The sequence below is a fragment of the Tenrec ecaudatus genome, chromosome 2, assembly GCF_050624435.1.
Source record: "Tenrec ecaudatus isolate mTenEca1 chromosome 2, mTenEca1.hap1, whole genome shotgun sequence".
In the NCBI taxonomy this organism is placed as follows: domain Eukaryota; kingdom Metazoa; phylum Chordata; class Mammalia; order Afrosoricida; family Tenrecidae; genus Tenrec; species Tenrec ecaudatus.
Window position 1 is genome coordinate 105,527,643 of NC_134531.1, and position 26,414 is coordinate 105,554,056.

The following is a 26,414-nucleotide window of genomic DNA, read 5'->3' on the forward strand; positions in this document are numbered from 1 at the left end:
GACCTACTTCTGAACTGCCTAAGAGGTTTCTTCATACTAATATATTTTTATACATATACTCATGTAACTATCACTAGTTTTTGTTCCATATAGAACCCAAACTACCACAATGAAGAAGAATATGGCATCAGGATTGTGGAATAACTTTATTAGCAACCTTTGTTATGCAGATGACCCACTTGCTTGCTGAAAATGAGGAAGACATGCAGTATTTGCTGATGAAAATAAGCATGTGCAGCTTTCACTACGGATGACAACTAACTCCATGTTAAGAAGACTGAAATCCTCATTAGTGGAACTGTAGAGAGCACCACGATAAATGGAGAAAGGATGGAAATTGTCAAGGAGTCCATCTTGCTCAAGGAAGCAGCAGTCAAGAGATCAAACAGTATATTGTACAGGTAAATCGGCTGCAGGATTACTTCCAAGTTTGGAAGAGCAATGATTTATTTTGGGGACTCTGTTGCACCTGACCTAAACCATTATATTTTCCATTGCTTCATTTGCATATGAAGTTGGACTTTGAATGTGGAAGAACCAGAGAAGTATTAACGCATTTCAGTTACTGTGCTGTCCGAAAATGTTGAAAGTTACTATGAACTGACAAAAGAATAAACAGGTCTGTCTGGAAAGAAATAAAGTTAGCAAGCATGCTCCTTCAAGTGATCATGGCAAGACTTCATCTTGTCCAGATGGATATGTTGTCAGGAAAGACTAGTTCCTGGGAAAGGACAACATGCTTATTTGTAAGATGATGTAGAGACCAGCACTTAACCTAAATTTCAAACATGTTAGAGAGAGGCACAGTTTTCAGTGAGAAAAGTTATATATAAAACAAAAGAATTGGTGCATTTGGAACATGAGGGCTTCCTGAAGCATAGACACTCCAGGACCCCAAAATTTATTAGGGGCAGGCTTAAATACCATCCCTGTACACAGCCTGCACCATGTGACAGGTTTTACGCCAAGGGACAGTTCACAATTTGAAGGTTTACAAAGAAGCTTTCAGCCATCAGTCAAGTTGTTCACAGACGGGAGGGGAGGAGGAGAATGGGAATATAAAGTGACTGATAAGTTTGCCGACTGATGCCTTGCGTAGTTTTAGTCCTGGAACAGGAGGCAAATGTCCATTTATCCTAGGCTGAGCCAACAGCATCTCCCATGGGCCATGAACTTTGAAAGGTGATGGTCCTGTTCCATTCGCCTAAGGAGCAAATAACTGACCCCTCACACTTGTTAAAGTAGAAGGGCAGTGAAAAGGGGAAGACACTCAAGGAGATGGATTGACATAACAACTCTGAGGAGGGCACACAACTGAACACTGTTTAATTCTGTTGCATATAGGGACACTATGAGGCAGAACTGACTAGGCACCAACTAACTACAATGTGGTGATTGAAAAGCCGTGTCTTGGAGCATGCATGTGGTAACCTGTAAGTGACATCGTTCCTTTATGAACAACATAAAGGTTTATTTTCTGGCAAATTTGCTAAATGCAATATGCCATGCTACCACTTATCTCTTGCTTTGTCATCCTGTGGTGACTTGTGTGTTATTGCTGTGTTGGAAGCCATGTAGATGGTATTTCAAAGGCCGGCAGGGTCACACAATGAAAAGGTTTCTGTGCAGAATCCACACTAAGAACAGACAAGGAGAAACTTGACTCCCCACCTGGGATGACAAAGCAACTGCGAAACTTATGCATAGCTTGGAAACCTTGTCGGCCCCCAAGGACCTAATGAATGGCAGCAGGAGGACACGCCCTATGTCTTGGAGGGCACTCAAAATGTGAGTGAGGAGAAACTTCTTTCTCCAAGTGGAGTCGACCATGGTGATGTCTCGATATCACATACAGATAAAATCTTGCTGAAGATCATCTCACACTGATGGCAGCAGTCCATTTACAAGGAGATGCCAAAGGTTCAGGCTGGATTCAGAAGAGCGCATTTGGCTTCGGGCGGCATGGAGCCAGGGCTGAGCTTTCTGGCAGTCATTTGACTTCGAATCAAAATGAGTTCAGTGAATTTCCAAGGACATTTTCACATGCTGAGCTCAAAATTTACATTTGTCCCATTCATTTTTTACCATTTCAGACTGTAATAACCGAAGACAGCTTCTGGGAATCAAAATTTTCACTTGCCATATCCATTCCAGAAAACAATTAATTAAACAACGTGGCCCTGTCTGACTTCTGTCTAGCCAAAAAAGACAAAACTGTGATAAGGCAGAGGTCAGAGAAGCATCCGTTCTCCATCTTCATGATTGCTGTCTCTCATATCCTAAACCTCAGGTACCAAATTGTGTTAGGCTGGGTTGACTAGGGAACCAAATCTACTGATACTTATATGTGCATAAGAGATCTTTATATCAATAATTAATTATGTATCAAGAAAACATCCCACCCCAGCTTAACTCAAGTCTCAGTCTGATATTAGTCCAAAAGTCCCTCTTCAGACTCATGCTGTCACAAGCAATGATGCAGAATGCAGGAAGATCCCCGGTTGGTGGGTGCAAAGTCACGTGGCCTGCCAAAGAAAGGTGGAGCCAGAGAGAGAAGAGTCTCCAAGGGCCCTCCTTAGAAGACGGCCATGCCCACATGCAGTGACCATCAGGCGGTGACTTGATTGATAGTCTAAACTCCACCCATACACTTTTATATCTTCAACTTGACATGTAATTATTGTGGTTATAAGTAAAATACTATCCTTGACAATTGCAATCTTTTATCCATTTATCATTGCTTAATTTACTGGTCCTGTTGGGAAGAATTTTATTTTCTTTACACTGATATATAATCTATACTGTAGGTTGTAGTCTTTAATCTCCATGACTAAATGTTTAAATCCTCTGTATTTTAAGTAAGCGAAGTAATGTCATCTCAAAGTACACTCTTCTTTACATAGTCTGGTTTCACTGATTATTTTTTCATCATACATATTGAATTGTGTGAATAAGTAAGGATACAACCGTGACACACACCTTTTCTGTTTCAAACCATGAAAGAAGCACTTGTTATGCTCATAGGGAAGTCTCAGATTCATTCTACAGTTTCTACAAGAATATAATGAATGAAGTGTCCTGGAATCTTCATTCTTCACACCATAATCCACATTTTTTCCTAATCCACATATCTGAATACCTTTCCATAGCTCATGAAACCCAGGGGATGGCTTTCTGATATCCTCTGCTTTTAGTTGACTTTTCTCCGACATCAGGGATGATATAGCTTTCAAAAAATTCTCTTCCGAAACTGACTTGAATTATTACCAGTTCCCCCTTAATATTTTGCTACAATTATCCTTTAATTACCATTAGGAAACTTTGCTCAAATATGTTCTTGATTACAGTGTTGGCTAATTTATGCATTCTGTGGATCAACTTTCTTGATAATGGGACTATATGGATCTTTCTCAGTCAGTTGTCAGTGTAATTGTTTTCCAAAAGACAAAAGAGGACTTCCAACATTGCTTCCATCTGTTGAAGTACCACAGATAGCATTTTAACATTTCTTGGAAGCTGATTTTTCATTCATGCTTTTAGTGCAGCCTAGACATTTTTCTTTCACAGCATACTTTTTTGTTATGCATCTTCGTTAAATATCTTGATATTTGTATTCTTTCTAGCTTCCCCCAATGAATCCTGCCGTTGTTCAATAATTTGCCTAAGGAATTTTCAGTATTATAGCGGATTGCTTGAACTTTAACTTCAGTTCTTTGAACTCAAAAAATACCAAGGAATTTTCTTCCCTTTTGATTTTCCTGCTCCAAGTCCTTGCACGCTATATTTTAAGACGTCACCTTGTCTACTTGAGCCACCCCTTAAATATTTTTCTAGATAAGCCAATTGTTACTTTCAAATAGGAATCATGAGGTTAAGTGTTTCCCATATTTATATAGCAATGGGAATATACCTTATTGGAGCAAATGGAATGACAATTTCTCCATAGGGAGTCCTTTATGAAGTGATACGATAGGAACTGTTTTTAATTATGGTTCAGTCATGCCTGGCTTATGAGAACTTTATGTGTACCGAGCAGAATTGCAGTCCATGGTATATTCAAGCCCGTGGCCTGTGAGAAAGAGGGCTTTCTTCTAGGGAGCCCTGAGCAGTCTTGAGCCTCCAACCTTGGCTAGAAATTGAGTGCTTATCCAGTGCCACACAGCGTTTACTTATTAAACTGTGTTGTCTCAACTGATTTGAGTGAATATTGTTTCCTTCTAAATCTTTAGTTTTTTGATATTCACATAAAAAAGAAGAAAGTTAAGAGCTGCATTTCAAAAGATATATGTTGCTTCTAAATTCTATAAGTACGGTGAAAATGATTGTCTTTTTTCCTGTAAGCATCAACTTTTGAAACACTGAAACCTACTGCCATTATGTTTATGATAAATAATCACCCAACTTTAGAAAATGCAGTAGATGGTGATAGGGTATACCTCCAGGGCATCCCATCACAATGAACTTATATCAAATCCATGGCATGAACATGAATTGGTGTCATTATTTTTTTCTTAATAGTTGAGTGAAAACCTTTAACATTAAAATCCAGTTATTTTGATCTGTTTAATCAAAGTTTATCATTCTGTTGGGATCAGGTAAAATATCAATTGCAAAAAGGATACATTTACCTGCCAGAAGTTTCAGAACTGATGAAACCTTCCTTATATATTGATCAGATCCCTGGTGGTGTATTAATTACATGTTGGGCTGCAATTTACATGGCTGGCAGTTAAAAACCACCAGGAGCTCCTAAGTATAAACACTGGGCTTTCTACTCCATAAACAGCCTTGGGAACCCACAGGGTTTTCCTTTGATTCAGCACTGCCGTGATGACCCACAGTGGGACCCCACTAAAGCAGCATTGCCCTGATGACCCATAGGGGGACCCCTCAAAATCAGCCTTGCCCTGATAGCAGTAAGGGTTTTTTCCCTTTTGATCTGCCAAGCTCTTCATCTGTACTTCTCTTTTTTTTGTTAGGTATTTTAATTTTTTCCTGTATTTTATAGGCCTAATACATGAGGTAGTATTGTGCACTGATGCTAATTCACTGATTGCTCATCTACCCTTGGGTGTATTCAGCATGCAGTGATAATCATTCTCTACCATAATGAGTCTTAAAAGGCGGTGATTCTGGAATAATTTCATTTATATTCTGACAATGCCACTGAGAGTATGTAATAAGAAGTTCTAATAAGATGAGAAGTTTAATGTGCTACTCACATTTGCCCCCTTTACTATATAAGTCCAAAGTTTTTCAGACCAGTGAATCAGAACAAGGAAACAAATGGAGAAGTAAACAGATGCCTATCAGAACTGTCATGTTGTTTTCATGAGTTTGATCTTGCTAGACACTTTGACATAAAAGACTGAAATACAATGAAAGAAATGATGCATTTGACAAACAAACCAATTCACAAATTAGAGTGTATATGTTGCTGCATGTAGCTACTTTTCTAGGTTAATGTATCCAAAGATTCTTAGGAAGAATGTTTCCTAAACAGAAGAGAATCTCAATGATAACTTAAAAATAGTTGCTTTTTAAAAGCATTTGGGGGGCATATCAATTATTTGAGGCAGTACAGTGCTATGTAAGTACTAATAACAACTTAAAGTTACTATAACAAATTACTACATATATGTTGACTTAAAAATACAAAAAATCATTAAATCATATTTCAGGAGGTTCTATGGGAGAGCCCCCCCCCCTTCTATCTCTGAGCTTCTTTTGATTGCTGGCAAAGCCTGACAATCTATCATCTTCAGCTGCCATCACTCATCAACTCCCTTCTCATCTCTGGCCATAATGAATGTGTCTGATCTCCTCAATCACCAGCTTTGTCTTCACATGGAATTCACATGAGTAACTCTGTGTCTCACACACCCTTCTCTGTTCTAAGGATGTCAATAATTAGATTCCATATTCCATCTAAATCCAAAAGGATCTCGTCTTGAGAATCATAGTAACATTTTCAAAGACCTTATTTCCAAAGAAGATCACATTTTGAGGTGTGATGTGGATACAGTTTTGAGGGTTGCAATTCATTAAAGTACAATAATTATAGTTAAGATTAGTAAGTTGAGTGTTACTGATAACTGTTTCTTTTTAAAATATCAGATCCATTATTTGCTAATTATATGTTATGCATTGAATTTCAACAAAAACATATGTTGGAATCTAATCCATGTAAAATGTGAATATAACCCTATTTAAGAATATCATTTTTTATTATTTTGTTATGAGGGAATATCAAAATATAGTCAGATGAAAACTCTCACTGCTGCACATTGTCTTATAAAGTGATAACATACACAGTCATACATGTTGGGGAACGGGCAGGGAGAAGACCATATGAGGAACATGGAATAAGCCAAGGAATGTAAACAGATTCCCAGGAGTTGGTTCCACAATCAGAATACATGAAAATAATAGCCAAGAAATTGAACAACATATTGAATCTGGCAAATCTGCCGCATTAGACCTCGTCAAAGAATTGAAAAGTAAGGATGCTACTTTGAGGATTAAAGTATACCCTACACAAGCCATAGTATTTCCCAGTTATCTCACATGCATATGAAAATTGGACAATAAGAAAGACTGAAGAATAATGGATAAATTTAAATCATGGTGTTGACCAAGAGTATTGCAAGTAGCATGGACTACCAGAACAACATACAAATCTGTCTTGGAACACATATACCCTGGTGCATGTGTACCTTAGAAGCAAGGATGGTAAGACTTTGTATTAGTACGTTGGACATGTTATTAGAAGAGACCAACCCCAGCTAAAGGACATAAAGCTTTAGGAAGGCATGATGGATCAGTAGGCAACAGAGAATGTAGAGAAAAAAAAGAAAAAGAAGAAGAAGCCACCAAGTAGATAGATTGATGGAGTAGCTGCAATAATGGGCTAAAACCTAACAAGTGTGTCTACGGGGCAAGACCGGGCAGTGTTTCATTCAGCTGTGCATAGGCTTTCGTATGAGCAGATATTGACTTGATGATACTTAACACTACCTATGGAGGGTCCCTCTCCTAATGCTAATGTGCTGATTTATAATTTGTGCCTCAAATTTGTCGGACACTTTATTGTTGTTCCTTAATGACACCTTAGTAACTAATGCTTTTATTTTATATTGAACTAGTGTTTTTTTTTGGGGGGGGTGGGACATTTCAAATTCGTCTTCTTAAAAAATATAGTTAATAAACTGTATTTAACTAGTTAAATTATGTTAGTTGGAGTGCATAATCCTCATTTTTTTATGTTTGTACTAATTACTCCATAAATGAAAATCATTACATAAATAGTATATCACAGGACAAATTAGGCATTGGGCTGCTCATCACAAGTCCACATCCACTAGCTGCTCTGCAAAAGACATATGAGCTCAGTGCTTTCTTCAATGTTTACAAACTGTGAAACCCTATAGGGTCTCTACGAATTCAAATGGACTCCATGTTAATGGGTTTAGTTCTTGATTTATGGACGTTAGTATAATCTGATATAAATGAGCATATTTTAACTGCATCGGTAAATTTTCAACTTAAATATATTTTCTTAAAAAGTTTGAAACATATGCCAACTGGAGCCCAGGTGTATAGTGGGCTATGCACTGGTTTACTAATCAAAAGATAAGTGACTCAGACACATGTGGGATATATTTAACTGCTACCATCTTGGGATTAGTCTCTTTTATTTTCCTTAAAGAAATTGTTTCTATAGCTACTGACTGGAAGATATCCATATTTATGCCCACTCCAAACAAAAATAACTGAATAGAATTTGGAACTAATCAAATAACATCACTAATAATGTGCAAGTAGAACTACTGAAGGTTTCAGGGAACTGCCGGAAAATCACCATGCTATAGAGGAGGATGTGCAATGGAGAATAGCAGTGCTGAGGTTGGATAAATCTTACTTGAGAACAGAGAGCACCAGAAATATGTTTATCTACTTTTTAATGATCTTTCAAAGGCATTTGACTGCAGTCATTGCTAAAACATCATCGATACATTTTGAAGAATAGGAATTCCAGAACACTTAATTGCACTCATGTGGAAACTGTAATTGACTAAGAGGAAGTGAATCAAACAGAACAATAGGAAACTGCCTACTTCAGAATTAAAAAAAAAAGATGTGGGTCAGGGTTGTATCCTTTTAGCATATTTACACCACCTGTATACTGAGTGAATAACCTGAGAAGCTGAGCTTATGAAAGGAATTTTGTATAAGGATTGGAGGAAGGATTATTAGCAATCTGTATTATGCAGATGTCACAACCTGGCTTGCTAAATGTGAAGAGATCTCCAAGCATTTACTGAGGAAGATGACACTGTAACTTTCCGTATGGGTTACACTTCATCGGAAAGAAAACAATGACTTCACGACAAGATCAATAAGCAACATAATGATAAAAAGAGAAAGAAATGAAGTTATCAAATATTTTATTTTACTGAAATCTATAATTAATGCACAAAGGATGAGTTACATTGAGAAAATTAGCTACAAAATATGCATTAATAAAATAACTTTAGGGAAACAAGTAGAATTTCTTCATTCTTGCTTTCCATTGATATTCATGAGTAATTATCTAAAGTCCATTTTACTTTTAACACCAAAGGCTGTGTTACATATCTCAGGTTGCAAGTATTTAATACTAATCCTGAGTCTATGTTCTTCTTCATGTAGACTACCTTCTCATATTATTTACTCATTAGATGGATAGACAAAACCGAAAACTAAAATCATTGAATCAGGTTGAATTTAACTCACAGTATCTCTACAACTTCCCCTGTGGATTTTTGAGACTGGAATTCTTTATGGGAGTAGAAAACCTAATCTTTCTCCCTCGGAACAGCTGATGGCTTCAAGCTGTGTAACGCATATGTGTTAGGCAGGGTTCTCTAGAGAAACAAATGAGGACACTTATTATATACTTGGATAGATCTATACAGCATGAAGGGATCTATACAGCATGAGGGAATATAATTAATCCACAGCAGTAAAGAGGGCTCAGTTCAACTCACTGAAGAACGGCTCACCAGAAGCTCAGGAGCTTAGTGAAGCAGGCCCAGATGGGATATTGTACTCAAGCAATGCAAAACGACAGGATTCACCAGCCTCAAACTCAAGTGCTGTACACACCAGCAGTGTAGTAAAGCAGGTCTCAAAGTAGCTTCAAGCTCTAGCAACACAATCCACGGGTTGCCTGTCCCACAGGTAGTTTAGCTCATAAGTTAAGGCAGAGAACTAGCTAAAAGAACCTCATGTTCATCTGATCATCAGAGAGCAAGAGGGAGAAGGGTTGGGCTTGCCGAGCTATATATGTCTTTGCCCTCCAATTAAACTGTGACCCTATTAATCCCACATGTTCCTATTGGCCAGGTTGGCACAATAAACCTACCTATCACAACATGGTTAATGTATAGCCACTTACCACTGGTGCTCTTTGCAGATGAATAAATGTAAAGATAAATCTGTAATGAACAGCTTTTATGATTTTAAACCATGCAATATCCACTTGTTTTATGTAAACAACTAGCTGCTTTTTTCTATGTACAGGTTCTACATGAACACATTTAGGTGATCAGAAATTCCCATATTCCACACTGTTTCTCATATTTTGTTAAATTTCACACAATAGAATTCCTTTGCATAATCAATAAAATGCTACCAAATTTCTTTCTGATATTCTCTGCTTTCAGCCAATATTTCTTTATTTGACATCAGCAAATATAACCTTCATTTGGTGTCCTGTTCATAATCCAGGTTGAATTTCTATCAGATTCCCGTTGATGCATGTCTGTATCTATTTTTAATTATCTTCAACAAAATTTTAGTTGCTTATTATATCAATAATATTGTTTCATTAATTCCCATGATGTCAGATCCCTTTTCTTTGGAATGGGGAAAATTATGGATTAAACTTATTTGATAAAATAATTACTAATAATTTTCAAATGGTAACAATAATTTCTAATAAAATACTAATCGATGTTCTCTGTGTGTTTGCTATGTCCAAGAAGTATGCTAACGCATTTCAATAAATTAGTTTCGTTATTGCTCACCAAAAAATAATGAAGTAGATAATTGCCCTACTTATTCGTGAGAGAAACTGAGGCTAGGGAGTAAAGAGGTTGCAGCAAGATGACATAGATAATCAGTTTCCTACGCTGGCACAGAAACTCTTTCTCTATAAATTAATGTGTAATGATTTTCTTTTGTGTGTTCAATCTTAGGTTTGGTGTTGGGAAGAGAGAGTTAAATAAAATGAAAGCATCCAGACTTCATACATTATATTTTCTTCAGCAAACCGACCAAGGTTAGGTCAACAGACCAAGGTTAGGTCAGAAGACAAATGCTATCCAGAATAAAAACAATACAATATTTTTGGGGGAAGGGCATAAGTCATTTATGATTGCAATATGTAGTATTTAGCAACTGTGCATTGAATATTTGATAAAACTATATTTTAGCAATAATAATAATAATGGCATATTATCACAACTAGATCCATATCTGGCTAGAGATATATAAGTAATACAGAATTGTTGAATGATCAAGTGAGTGGATATTCTATCCAACCTGTTTTAGTCAGGCTCCTGGTACTCTTAGGGATCAAAGAAGTCCATTCTCTGTGGAGGGTAATAAAGTAATCAAATGGCATTTGTGGTAGTTACATAATCTGTTGTCAACTTGAAACTAATAAGAGTGAAGGGGTGGAGTTTAGTCTGTCAAACAGGTCACAGCTTGATGACTACATTTGGAGATGCTAAGGAGATAAACGGATACCTGGAGGCGGGGCACATACTCACTCCCTGCAAGGCATTCATGTTGACAAGTCACATGGAGCTATGCTGATGGCAGCCAGAACCTTGGAGCTGGAGGAGCTACGTGGAGACCCACACCAGTGCTAAGATGCTCCAACCGCCACTGGAGCCTTAATACTTTCCACCCACTGGCCTGTGACCTTCCTGCAGTCAGCATCATTGCATGTGTGCATGAGTCTGAAGAGCAATTTACAGACTGGTACTGGACATGTGGGCTAATACCAGACTTATGGATTTGACCTGGACTGGGCTGGAATGTTTTCTTAATGTACAATTTCTCTATGTTAAGCACTTTCCTGTACACACATGAGTGTCTATGAATTTGTTTTTCCAGCCTTTGAAAACTAACACAGCATTTATACCAATATGGATTCCCTTTAGTTTCCTTGACCGTTCATATTTCAGCCAAGTCTCATCTGATGACTGATTTAATGACCTCCTCTGCGTGTTTGAAGTTTCCCCAGGAGATCCTTTTACTCTTTTTTTTGTTGCTACGTCTTATACATAAACTACTGAAATTTCTGATTCCTTACTTTATTAACAAATCATGGTAGACTCTATTAAGGATGACAATACCATGCTTGATAGGGTCACTATGAGTAAGGATGACAAGCATTATTTCTTTATATCAGTGGTCTCAGATTACAGTGATAAAGATGGTCGTGTGTTGGAAAAGGTACAGGAAAGCAAACTCTATTATTTGGTAAACCCCAAATGGTGTAGTTTGTGAATAAAAGAAAAACCTCACTCAATAGAGTGTACTCTTACCTATAGCCACCCTGTGGAGCAGTGTAGAGCTGCCCTTGGGAGTTTCCAAGACTATCACTATTGACAAAAGTAGGAAGCCATGTCTTTCTCCCTAGGGCTACGGGAGGTTCTTAACTGCTGACTTTGAGGTTCGTTCCCCAATACTAAATTATACCATGAGCGCTTCTTTAGATGTTGTACTTTAAATTATGACACACTAAAAAATACCCTGTTATGTAATTCAATCACATCAACATTCAATATTTTGCACTTGAGTTTTAGTTTTGCAATATATATATATTTTATTGTTCTGGAGAATTAATGTGCCTGTGATGAACATATTCTTTGTTCATCCTTTTATTTCTGATAACAAGTGCAAAAGGGTCTCTATTTTTGAAGCAGGTTCATAAAACTGTCTTCCTCTTAAGAATGATTCTACTCTCCTGAAGGGATTACTGAAGATATGGATGCAAAAGTAAAGAGTGGCAAAGAAAGTAGACCATGTGCAACTATCAGAAAGAATAGGGCCTTGGATCTCACAGACTTGTCTTCAAACAAGCAGCCAACTACACCTAAGTGAGGCATCAACAAAATCCACACAGAAGAAGCACACTGGTTTGCATGATATTAGAATGTTACATAATAACATTGAAATCCAAAGGAGGGGATTATATCAGAGCTTAGATTGTGGATGGATATGGATGGCAGATGGATATGGATGAGAGTGGATGCACACAATCATTGTAGTGTCCACATATGCATTCAGCATCTGGGGAATCCCCTTTGACAATAGTCTAGGGATGTTCATATAGCCTTGCTACCAGATAGAAAAATTGTTAAGGTCGGCTGAGGCAGATGCAATTAGTTCAGTGTGTAATATCTTATCATTAGCTCCCCCCTTGACCCATGTTAATATATTTTCTTTTTTAATAATCATTTTATTAGGGGCTCACACAACTCTTTTCACAATCCGTACATACATCATTTGTGTCCAGCACATTCGTACATATGTTGCCATCATCATTCTCAAAATACCTGCTTTCTACTTGAGCCCTTGGTATTAGCTCCTCATTTTCCCCCTCTCACCCTACTCCCCTCTACCCCTTCCCTCTTAATAATTAATAAATAATTATTATTTTTATCATATCTTACACCATCTGACATCTCCCTCACCCAGTTCTCCGCTGCCTGTCCTCCAGGGAGGAGGTTATATGTAGACCTTGTCATCCGTTTCCCCTTTCTCTCTCAACCTCCCTCCACCCTCTAATATCCCCACTCTCACCACTGATCCTGAGGGGTTCATCTGCCCTGGATTCCCTGTGTGTCCAGTTCCTATCTGTGCCAGTGTATATCCTCCGGTCCAGCCGCATATGTAAGGTAGAATTGGGATCATGGTAGTGGCGGGGGGGAGGAACATTTAAAAACTAGAGGAAAATTGTATGTTTCATCATTGCTACACTGGTCTCTGACTTGCTCGTCACCTACCCACAGCCCTTCTTCAAGGGGATGTCAAATTTCCCCCAGAGGGGCTCTGGGTTCCCACTCTGCACTCCCCCTCATTCACAATTCTATGGTGGTTTTTTTTTTTTTGGTCTTTGATGCCTGATACCTGATCCCTTCAATGCCTTGTCATCTCATAGGTTGGTGTGCATTTTCCATGTGGGCTCTGTTGTTTCTCAGTTAGATAGTCCCTTGTTTATCTTCCCGCCTATGGGACCCCAGATTCTATATATTTTTACAACTGGGCACCATCAGCTTTCTTCACCGCATTTGTTTATGCACCCACTTGGTCTTCAGTGCTCCTGTCGGGGTAGGCTGGTGTGATTCTTTCATGTGAGGTTTGTTGTTTCTTAGCTAGATGGCCTCCTGATTGTCTTCAAGCCCTAAAGACCCCAGATGTTATATCATTTGATAGCTGGGCACCATCAACTTTGTTCACAACTTTTGCTTATGCACCCACTTTGTGTTCAGCAATCAAGTTGGGACAGGCCGGTGTGCTTCTTCCATGTGGGTTTTGTTGTCTCTTAGCTAGATGGTTGCTTGTTTATCTTCAGCTCTTTAAGACTTAAAAAAAAGCAAACAAAAAGGAAGGGGCGATGCACATGATACTTGAAAACCTTTGGTGAAAACCCTCTGATCAAAGGCCAGGGCTGTGACTAGCCTCACTCTCATGCAGAGTGCATTGGAAAATGGAGTATTGCAGATGCAGTTGGGTTAAAATTTAACACCTTATAATTTTACACCTTAAATGTTATACTTATCTCCCTTTCAGACCCATTTTACATTTGTCCTAATTTTTAATTTTTCTGCTTTCTTTTTGATTGGGGGTTATTAGTTTTACTTTTTTCTAATACTGATGTTTCCATTATCCATGTCGTTTGTGCACAAAATCCAGGATAAATAAATCTATAGAGATTGCAGCTGGATTAATGTTTTATTAGGTATATGTCAGAGGAGGGTAAGTTGAAAGGGGAGCTAAGAACCATGAGTACAAGAAAGAAGAAAATGTTCTAAAATTGATTGTCATGATGATTGCACACTTTTGAACATAACTGAATTGCATGATATGTGAATTATATGCCAATAAAATGATTAATTTAAAAAGAATAATTCAAGGGATGAGATGAAGTCCCCATATAATAAAATAATAATAATGGTGATTATTTTCCAAATTTCCCAGCAAAAATTGATTGAAACCATACTGTGTATCAGTAAGATGCTTAAAGTTGACTTGTTCTCTGTCCTCAGAGTTAATATTCTACCAGAGCACAAAACTATTGACAAATATCTGAGGTTGAGTAAATGCATTTTTAAAAAAATATTAAACTGATGTCCGAAGCAAAATCAAGGTTAGAGCTAGGAACATTTCCTACAGAGAAAACAGTATGTGCAAAGCTGTCTTTATGTACACTGTCCTTGTATTGCTCCTAGTCATGGGAGCCATGTGTACAAGAGAGAGAAAATACCGTGCCATGTCTGCCATGCCTTCATAATCATTTCTGTATTTCAGATCATGTTCCAGTCATCGTATCGATCCATATTGTTGAGGTCTTGATTTTTCCCATGAATTCTGCGATAGTTAGCCTTTATTTCAACTTGATTTGGCCGGTATTCTGCTATGATGTGATATAATATAATGTAATCAACTCCATAACGAGATTTTCCATGAGCAGTCAAGCAGTGTGGGAAAAGTAGGATAGAACGTTATCTCCTTAATCTAGTAGTGGTCTTGGTATAATTGAAAGAATGTTTCATCGGGTGTGTATTAGTGTTGGATTTAGGTGCCATCGAGTTAGTGCCATGCACCATAGAGCCTAACATTGCTCGGGGCTGCACCATTCTCAAAGTGTTCCTATGCTTCAGCCCACTACTGCAGCCAATGCATCAATCCATCTCCTGGAGAGGCTGCCTCGTTTTCTCTGCCCAATGCTTTATCAGAAAGGGTATCCTTCTCTTGGGACTGGTCTTTCATGACAACATGTCCAAAGCATGTAAGATGAAATCTTGCCACCCTTGCCTCTAAGGAGCATTCTGGCCACACTTTTTTGAAGATAGATTTGTTTGTCTTTTTAGCAGTCCATGGACTTGCAATATTTTTTCCAGCACCACAATGCAAGTGAATAGATTCTTCTTCAGGATTCCTTATCCAATGTCCAATTTTCACATGCATATGAGGCATATAAGTTGATCCTGAGGAAAGCTGACTCACTTCTTTCTGGTCCAGAGCATGCTTCTAGCCCTGCAGCTGCTTATCCTGGAAAATATCATCAGCACGCTGTATTGCCTGCCAGTTCTGGGTGCATTTTACACTGCAGCCATGAGTCGGATTTGATGACCTTGCATTTGTGGGCCTCTTGCTTCCAGGTTCCTTGTTCCCTGACTTCTACAAAAGTCGGAAAAACCTCCAGCTTAGCAGCTCCACTATTGATTTGAACTAGACTAGCCCCTTTTTACAACTGGTTGAGTCACTTTCTCTAGAATATGCAGGCTAGCGCACCGCTACCTAGATGAAAAAAGAAATGATGAGACTGAACACTGAGAAACAGGACTAAGGACACCCTCCAGTGTTTTGGTTTTTTTTTTTGCAATAGTGATCAAAATCATTTAAATAGTTTGTGTCAATTTTGCATAAAAATATAAGCAGCTAAAATTATTGAAGACACTGAAGATTTTTTTGCTATCTTTTTAGTTTTTTAAGCTTAAGGAAAATTCTGAAATGATCAGCAATATACCACATATTACATGAAGATTTATTTATGAAAACAGTCATGTCAATATCCCAACTTTATTGGGCTTATGGATCCTAAAATTCTAAGTAGAATTTATTCTGTTAGTAAAATTTGAAGGAACTATCAAAAACCTTATAAATACTGAATACTTAGCTTCATGTAAGATATTAATAAATTATCATAAAATGACAAGATTTTATAATGTTCTTATAATCACTAAAGCATTGTCTGTCTTTTTTTGAGTGGCATCCTACAGAATTAGTTTCTATAGTTGTATTCTAAGATTTTATATGACAAGCAACTTTATTAGACCCTCAAGCTTTCATCTAGAAAAGCATGATAAAAATATCTGAGCAGAATGTAAAATGGAGAAAAACCATCTTTGGAGACAGCTAAAACATAGGATTTTCACAAGAACATTTTTGTATTGATTCTTGAGAGCAAAACTGTGTTGACAATAGAGAGGTCCTACTGGCTGTAGCGCTTAACATTTCCCTTTACTGTCCTTACCAGTCTCGGAATAGTGGTGCATGAGAAGATAAGATATCGAGAGAAAAAAGTGAGGAAAAATGAAATTGCTTAAACTAGCTACACATGTTTCTTTTCAAATGAAGTTCCACACTGCAAACGGGTTTCTTCTTCATTTAACCTCAAATTACTACTTAAAAACGATTTCAACTTTTGCGATCCCTTTACTTGGAAAAGATATTTTAAGTCAAAGAAAAAGGCAAGCATACTCAGAAGAAATGCCTTTTGATTAAAAAAAATCACTAACACTTTTATAAAATTGCCTTCAAGAATATACTTGGAGATTCCAGAGTTAAAGTAACTGGGAGATAAGATCTTTGGGGCACTGGCTGGCAAGAAAGAAAGGAGATAATTAAATGGGGGTGGGTGGTAATAGATGGCTCTGGGTAGAAATAAAATGAGAAGAAAAAGGTGAAGATGATAAAAATTTCTTCCTATGACAAAATGAGACATGATTTAGGACATTAGCTTCAGGTTTGGAAACTGATTCAAAGCATTTGAAAAATGTTGTCACTGTTCCAGTTCTTTGGGATTTATGAAGAATGTGAAAATAATTGAGGGTGGGGACACACTAATAGATTTTCTACAGGGTAGAAAACGAAGTCTTAATCTCTGGATGGAAAAAATCATCAGGAAATCCAGGCCATACACAGTATTAAGAGAAATGTTGAATTACTTAGGTGGTTATTGTCAACTTCAAAGTTAATTTATATGTATTTTAATTAAATTATGACCAATATTTTTATATTCCTGTATGACTCTCCACATACCTTATTAGAGAGGAAGCTGAAATTTACTATGAAAAAAATTGGGATCATCTTAATGTGAAAGCAAAATGATTATCTAGTCTTATATCCTATTAAAAAGATTTAAAAATGTATGCTTTAAAATAAAATATAAAGGATAGTCATAAATTCCCAGATGTGCATTATCTTTCTATCAGTTTTGCACAAAATTTTAAAGTTCCATCATTTATCCATGTAAAATATTATTTATTTTATATTCTACATCTTAAAGTCATATAACCTCTCAATTTTATCATTTCTAATATAGACGTATGTATCTTCAAGCAGACTAATTCTTGAAGAAAAAATGGGAAAAAGCTAAGGGAATAAGATGCATCTTAAAAATATTAAATTTCGACTTTTTCATTTCTTTCTATTACACTTCATTCTTGATGCCTTCTTCATATTTTTGCCTGTTTTTTATATTAGAATAAAAAATTTAGAATCTCCAAACTTCCTATCTACTTCACTCAGTAGAATTTCTGGAAACAATCTCACTTTATTCTAGATTTTGATGAAGCCCTCATGTCTTTCTCAATGAGTTAAACTACACTGATAACCTTCAAAGCTTTCTTTATACCGTTTCGTACGTTTGCATTTGATTTCACTTCCAACTGCCTCTGTTCTACTACTAGCCATAGGCTGACGACTCAAATGCTCCTCAAAGAAGCCAGGCCTGTCTGCTTCCCGTCTAATCTATCCTGTAGGGTGACGATAGGTTGGAATCCTCTGGGTGGCCGCCACCAATATCCCACACGAAATTTGTGTTCTAGCCCAATTAAAATTTCCTCAGCTGTATCTCACCAACATTGTTATATTTTCAAATTCTATGAGGTTCACTTCAAGTTCTAGTTATTCCAATAAGCTGAATTTGTGCAGGGGGCACCTCCGCCCCCACCCGGAAATTAAGCTCCATTGTGCGGAGCTTTCGCAGTATACATTTTCCCCAGAGTCCAGCATCAAGTAACTCACACTGAGTTAGTGCACCCAATGGCGTCACCTGAGAAGGTTCTCACTGGTCACGTTGAATTTTTTCGTAAAAGCAGGTTCACTCAAACCTCATTTTTTGCGATGGCTGATCTAGAGAACAGCAAGTGGCTGTGAGTTCTTGTTTCCTGCTTGGGAAACACGTGGCAGAAACTATGATGTTGAACCCAGCTTAGAAAGACAGAAGCTATGGGGTAAAACTCAAGTGTACCAGTGATTTTCTCCTTTCAAAAAAGGTGAAATGTCAATGACAAACCTCATTGTGAGTATCTGTCAATTTCCCCAATGGACAAATATGTCAACTCTTGGGGCATTTGGAGTTTATTCCACCAGGTCAGACTGTTGATGAAGCTTTCTATTTAGAGGTTCTGAATAGATTAACAGTTTGCAACCAAAAGGGGCCTGATCTGTGGTGGCAGACAGGGGTACTGGTTTTGCCACCATGACGATGCACCTACTCATACAGCCATCTCAGTGCACCAGTTTTTGGCAAAAAACAGCATGCCTCTCTTGCTCCATGCACCTTACTCACCTGACCTCGCTCCATGTGACTTCTTTTTGTTTCCTCAAATGAGGAGGAACATGAAAGGACAGCAACTTCATGACATAGGAGAGATGAAGAAATAATCCACGTTTTTTTTTTAAACTATCTAAACTGACGTGTTTGAAAAATGTTTCTAAGAATGGAATCGCAGATTTGACAAATGTATTAAGTGGAATAGAGAGTATTTAAAGGTGATAAGGTTTTTTTTAATTAAATACGTAGCTTAAAAATAAATCTGGTTTATTTATGGAAGGGTACCCTCAGCGTCTTCTAGTTGTAACTGATGTATTCCAATGTAACATTTGAATCTTACACTGCACCATAAAATCCATTTCCTATTTTTAAAACTTGAATTAGTTTGTTCTCAAAAGAGATGTAATCATCCTAGAGGCAATGCGTTTTTTATGCTACTTTTGTAATCATTATAGACAGCAACAGAAATCTGAGCTCATGATTATTATTCAATAAAAAGTTAGAGATTGATTGTATTTGAAGGTTTCAAGTAGCTTTCTTAATATCAAAACTGAACTGCCCTTGAAAGTCTGCTCAGCAGAAGATGCTGATTAAAATAGTCTGTTCACTTACAGCAAGGGGAGGTTTACAGCTGATAGATTTTACTGCCTGTTATTTAGACAATGCAAACACTGTAACAGCGATCATCTTGTAAACAAAATTTGCCTTGACTATTGGGCATAACCAACTTTAAGTGCTACTTTAAATCTTCCCTAAAGGCTTAGAGCAAAACTGAATGTGAAGATCTTAGTAGGGAGATGGACCAAAAATCAAGCTATAAGAGAAAATAAACTTGGGAAAAAAAACCATGAGGAAATTAAACTAGTTCTAAGAATTTCATCCATGTTGTGTCCCTTCACAGTCTTCATTCTTTCTTGTTTCTGTTCCTTATATGTTATACCCTCACTTTTTTCAATACAGATTTAAGTATCCACGACTTTTCTTACCACATTTTTTCTTAAAATGGAACTTGATACCTTTTATGTTTTAATGAATTGAGCCAATCATCTATGCTTTAAAAAATTGAATAATTCCTTAGTCCTTCACTTCATTGCAGCATCCAATTTAGTTGGGAATTGTAGTCATAATTCATGAGATTGAGATTAAGAGAGAGGAAAAAAAAAACCCAGCTCCATATTAAGTCACTAATAAGAGGCATTATGTTTCCAAGAAGATGAGTCTTCAAAAGTGAACCAGATAGTAATTAATAACCTAACACATGATTTACACATTTGTTCTTTTGTAAGTATTGCTACTTGGGTAAGAAAGAAGATTATGTCTGGTTTGTTTTAGATATTAAAAACAAGCTAATAAATGCAAACAGTGTTTCAAAGATAAAGGGAATGTTAGGAAGTAGTTAGTTAAGTTTTCTTTAGAACCCTGTCTTCGTTTTTGTACTCATTCTTATATCTCTCATCCCCCTCTACGTCCCCTGCCTAACCCTCAGAAACTATTAATCCAGTTACTGTCTCTATAGATTTGCATACTCTGGACTTCATATAAAGAAAATCATACAAAAATGTCCCCAACAATAGCAACAAAATAAAACGGAAAAACCTGACTCCAAAAAAACCCAGAAAACAATAAAGACTAGAACAAAATAAAAATGGCCAGAAGAGAAAGCAAATGATAAGATATCAAATGTAATATAACTATATTTTCGTTAATTCACTTTGTAATGTACTCTGTTGAGGGAAAGTCTATTCACATACTCAATCAATGATTCCAGAGAAATCAACGTAGCGATTCTACAACTGAATTTTGGGTTTCATGGTCACACATAGCCTTCTGAAATCTGAGTGCTTATAATTTAAGCTCTAATTCAATTATTTCCTCTAATCTTGGATTTTACTCTTTGAAATCTTTGGATCACACAGCCTGGTGTGTTTCTTCCAAAAGGGCTTCCCTAACATGTTACTTAGAAGGCTGCTTGTTTCAGGACAATTTTTTAAGACTCCAGACCCTAGTTTTCCTGGCATTTTAGAATCATCTGATGTTTTCACCACACATTGCTATAGCAACCTAACTTTTAGTGATCCTATTAGAAAAAAAATAAGTATAGAGCAGTGCCACATCATAAGAACTAATTGTTCTAAGGTTAGGGTTTGCTATTAAGTGGGAGCTTGAAATCCATAACATTTAAGATTCAGTTATATCGCTGTTGTACTCCAGTGGCTAGGTTGTCTGCTTTTTTGAGATATAATCTAAGTAGCCTCAAGAAGGCCTTGGCAGTTCTAATAATGTTGCTGTTGTTCAGTGCCACTGAGTTGCTTCCTACTAATAGAGACTACGCAGTGGTATGAAGTGTCACCCTGTCTTCCAGCATCCTCAAACTCGTTCTTCTGTTGAAGCATGTTCTTGCAACCACCATTGTCAACCCATTCCATCAAGGGCCGTCCACTGTTTGCTGCTCCTCCCTTACCAAGCATAATGCCCTTCTCCAGGGTCTGGTCTCTCATAACAGATCCAAAGCACACAAAGTGAGCATTCTGGCTGTACTTCTTCCAAAAGAGATCTGTTAGCTCTTTGGGCAGTTCATGGTGATTTCAGAAATTTTTGCCAATGCTATAATTCAACTGCAATATTTTTTCTTCAAGCTTCCTAATTCAAGAACCAATTTTCCTATGCATATCATGCTATTGAAATGCATTGGCTTAGGCTAGGCATACCTGAGTCTTCAAAGTTTTTCAATTCTTTAAAAATGTCTTGTGCAAAAGATTTAGCTAATGCAATGGGTCATTTGTTATTTTGACTTCTGCTTGTGGATCCAAGCAAAATGAATCCTTGACAATTTCAATCTTTTGGGCAACCTGAAAAATCAGTGGTTTGACTAAAGATCATTGACTGCCAAATCCTAGACTTCGGGGTAGTAGTCTTCCTCTTCTCTCACTAGGACATTTTAGCTCTAAGTCCAAAGGAGTATATCAGTTCCTCTAAGCTAAAACAGATATGTATAAAATAAAGGCTATAAGTGAAACCCAGATTAGGTAAGCTTATAGACACAAAAACTGTATAAGAAGAATCAAAGGACATGACATGGAGGCTGGCAAGATTAAGGTGCTAACAATGAGTACAAGGACCAAGAAATATACTGGAATTGATGGTAGTGATGGTTACACAGTTCTTATTAATGTGATTGAATGGTTGAAATGCATAATATGTGATTTATATGTTGGTGGAATTTTTAAAAATAAACAAGTTATTAAATAATTTTAACCTGATTTACTTAGTGGCTATTCTGACTCAGATTCTTTTGATGTGGCTTTGATATTATACTCTATGCCTCAAGAAGATGAAATATAAAGTCCAGATAGCCTATAGTATGGGGTGTGGGTCATCAAAGACTGAAAAGAAACTCAACTAAAAACCCATGATTAGCCATATAATACAGTGCAGATTCTCCTCCATGAGCAAGTCTTCTTCCCCTGCCTCCCCACCCACCAACAAAACTGAGATGATCTTCTTATAGACAAACGCACATACTGCTCCTCTTGGTCATGAATTTCCATCAGAGTATACTGACCACCAGTGTAAGATTGTCCACCTGATAAGGGTGACTATATGGCATTACCACACTGCATGAATTATCTCGTCCAATCTCATGCCCCCACTAATGACAAATTTTTCCCAGGGGAGAAAAGGCCATCCCTGGAGAAGTAGTTTTTATGAAGTACAAACAAGGGACTGGTAAATGAGTTACACAAGTTAAACAGTCATACCACCACATTGCCTGGGAGGTCTGATTGAATGACTTCATGAACTGAGAGCCACTACCTGTCTTTGTCTTGGTGTCTGTGTTGATAGTAGTGGTCACAAACAATATATGTATTTTGTTGATTGATTAACTTCACTGTTCCAGCTTCAACCATATATTGAGGTGCTTCATGGTTTACCATTTTTATTTAAATTTTTAGTATGCTGCTGTCTTTATATACCAAAGTTTCTTAAGCTACTCTTCTGCTTAGGGGCTTTTGGGCTGATTCCAAATTCTTATGATTGTGAGCTCTTTCCCTGTCCCCGCCGAGCTGTGCGGAGGCATAGGCTCTGTTGTGTTCGAGATTCTGTCTCACCCGTAACCTACCCTATGGCCGAGGAAGGAATTGCTGCTGGAGGTGTAATGGACGTTAACACGGCGTTACAAGAGGTGCTGAAGACCGCCCTCCTCCACGATGGCCTAGCACGTGGAATCCGCGAAGCTGCCAAAGCCTGAGACAAGCGCCAAGCTCATCTTTGTGTGCTTGCATCCTTATGTGATGAGTCTGTGTATGTCAAGTTAGCGGTGGCCCTATGTGCTGAACACCAGATCAACCTCATTAAGGTTGATGACAACAAGCAACTAGGAGAGTGGGTGGGCCTCTGCAAAATTGATAGAGAAGGAAAACCCCGGAAAGTGGTTGGTTGCAGTTGTGTGGTTGTTAAGGACTATGGAAAAGAATCTCAAGCCAAGGATGTTATTGAAGAATACTTTAAATGCAAAAAATGAGCAAATAAAACTTTGGTAATTGTTAAAAAAAAGTGCTCGATGAACATGGGAGTGCATATATCGCTTTTATTTTTTTGTGTGTGTGTGTGTGTGTGTGTCATGCCTCTTACCCTTTAGAGTATATATCCATCAGTAGCTATTGCTGGACCATATGTTATTTCCACTCCTAGTTGTTTTAGGTAGTCCATATTCCTTTTCTAGAACCTCTCAAATATTTGTTGTTTTCGGATTATTGCTTATTTGTTTTTGAAATGGGGCTCTAATTATGGTGAAAGGTGATATCACATGATTGCTTTGATTTGCATCCTAGGTAGCTAAGCAATATGAGCATTGTTCATGTGTTTTTTACCCATTTGAATATCTTTTTAGTGAACTGTCTGTCCATACCCTTGTTCATTTTTTGATTGGATTATTTTTTGCTTTGTGTTTTGTTTTTGAGGTGTTGAAGTGTGATATAGATTTTAGAGATTACTCTTCTGTCCATTGTGTTGTTTCTGAATTTTTTTCTTAGTTTAAGTCTCATTTAACTCTTTTGATGAAGCCTTTTAGTGCATGTATTTTTTAAATTTTAGTAGGTCCTAGTCATTTATTTTGTCTTCTACTGTATACATTTCATTTAATATTTCGCAGTATGCCTATGCCCTGCCCTAAGTCCCTTAAATTTGCCCCTATTTTCTTATTTTCTTCATGATATTTATAGCTATTAGAATTTATAGGATTTACACTTGGGGTTTGATCCAGCTTGAATTTGTTTTTCATGCATATCTTATAGAAATTTGAGTTTGTTTAACATATATAACCAATAGAAATGAGGATTTACATATATATGCAGCTTGAGTTTGTTTTTGGACATGGGGTGAGTTATGGGTCCTGTGTCATAAATCTGAAGATGTAGATTCAATTTTACCAGCACCATTTGTTGAAGAAACTCTCTCTTGTTTAATATTTTTTTAGCCATTTGTGGAATTTCAATTGCCTACAAGTGCATGCATTTATTTCTGGGCTTTCGACTCTGTTTAATTGGTCTACTAGTGTAACTTTGTGATAGGCTTTCATGCTGGGTAGTGGGAGGTCTCATGCTTTGTTTTTCTTAAGGAATTCTTGGATTATCCTAGGTCTGTTCCCTGTCCGTATGTAATCAGTGATTAGATTTTCTATTCTTTAAAGGATGAAGTTGGAAATTAGATTGAAGTTGCATTGCATTATATATTTCTTTATGTAGTATAAAACATTTTCACAATGTTAAGCCTTGATAGCCATGTATAGTGAGCTCTGGTTTTCTTTGTGCAGGTATTTTGTCTCTATGGTTAGGTTTATCCTTGTTTTATTCTTAATCCTGGGTATATTACTTATCATTGTTAACTGTCCTTGAGTTAGATGTGATTCATCAAAACCTGTACACAACACATCGCACTATGGTGATCTATGTTTTCTTAGGCTGAATTTTTTTGAAGTAAATTACTCACCCCTTATTGATACTCCAATTTATTCTGTAAGCTTTATTGGAACCAATGAAGCATCATACCAACACTGGTTTCACCTCTAACAGATGGGCAATAGCTACCCATTAGCTATGTTCACCTGGAATCCAATCAAGATCTCTTGCACGAACAACAGTAATTCTTACCTGGAAACATCAATGTCCCCGTGACTGTATTACTTAAATTACTTAAAACTTAGATTGAATTTGGATAGCTATATTTATCCCTTGATGAAAACTATTTTTATATAATCAAGTGAGGAAAACAATAATACAATAATGTAGAATTACAGTGAAAGTACAGTCCACTGATTTAAAAAGCACTCCAAAGTTGAGACATTTCATATCTAACCATGTTGAAATTGACCGCATGGTTCAGTTGGAATATAAATTGCCCCTTATATTCTAGCTACCTTTGCTTCATGGCTCATAGGATGTCCACTAATAGTATTATCAGATATTCACAACTACCTACCAACTGAAAGATCATTAGTTGATCATTATTTCTTTCATTGAAAATGAGGAGTATTGTGCATCAGTGTAAAACAAAGAGTATCGCTCTCCTGTGGTTTACATTTGGATGCAATTCAAATTGTTTTCACATCTTTTGTGCAAAAATCTAAATGGTTTCATCACTTTCAATTGTTGGCAGGCAAGAGCTATTTAACATTAGTCACTTTGCACAACTTATCACATAATGATTGTAATCCAACCCAAAGGATAGAATAGTATATTGCCAAGAATGGTATTAAGCCCAAATTTATCTTTGGTGGAGAAATCTGTTCTTTCTTTTCTCTTTTTCTTTTGAAGTGGAAAAAGGAACATCAGCCATGAAGATACAACTTTGGCAAAATCTGATATAAACTAACTCAGGCAATACTTTTCAACTGTTCAGGCAACTATTGAAGCATCTATGGCAAGTGTAATTAAAATTACCTCAGCTCCGTAATTGGGATACAAAAAAGATGGTTGAAATAAAGATGCATAACAATAATGATAAATAATTGAGACAGGCAAAAGATCCGATGGAAAGTGCAGCATGGATGATCTTCAGATATGTTAGCACATGCCTTTAGCATTATACCTTATATATACACATTGTGGTCTTTGTCACATTATCCTAGAAAACTGAATATTTTACTTGCTTTAAACATTATCATAAAATGTAGCAAAAGCTTAATTATAATGTAATTATCTATTGGGGACTAATATGCAAAGGAGAGCATATAAATAAAAAAGACTATTGATAGGAATTATAAGGATTTATAGTATTATGAGCAGTGGATTTAGGATAGTAAATTGATTATATCAATTCTCATCATAAATGTGTTTGAAATCTGGTACTTTCTCTATGTTGACCATTCAATAAAATGAAATGCAGCTGCATAATGTATTTGCCATGTGAAAAGGGAATGAAAATAAGCCCTCACAACGTTCCTGCCTACAACCTAGGCGGGAATATGGAATTAGGCAGTCATGTGGCACAGCATAAAACATTGGGTTTACATCCCCCAAGCAGTTTCGTTGACCCACACCATTCTCTATGAAGTACAATAAAGGCAACAACTTTTGCTTAGGTGTGCCCCAAAGAGAGAGATGGGTGATCTGAGCTATCCTGAAAGATCCAATCCTCAATACACTGGGAATAAAATGTGTGGCAAGGTCAGTAAATTCTTGTCTATGTTCTTTTACTTTTCTCAGTATGTATTACAATAACAGATATTTTTATTTAAATATTAAATTAAACAAGACATCCCATATGTTCTTGGATCTCTGACACTAATGTA

At 37.0% G+C, this 26,414-nt stretch overlaps 1 pseudogene; it reads left to right on the forward strand.

The window, feature by feature from the left end:
- Positions 1–22,748: 22,748 nt before the first annotated feature.
- LOC142440923 (small ribosomal subunit protein eS12-like) lies at positions 22,749–23,179 on the forward strand (annotated as a pseudogene).
- The last annotated feature ends 3,235 nt before the right edge of the window (positions 23,180–26,414 follow it).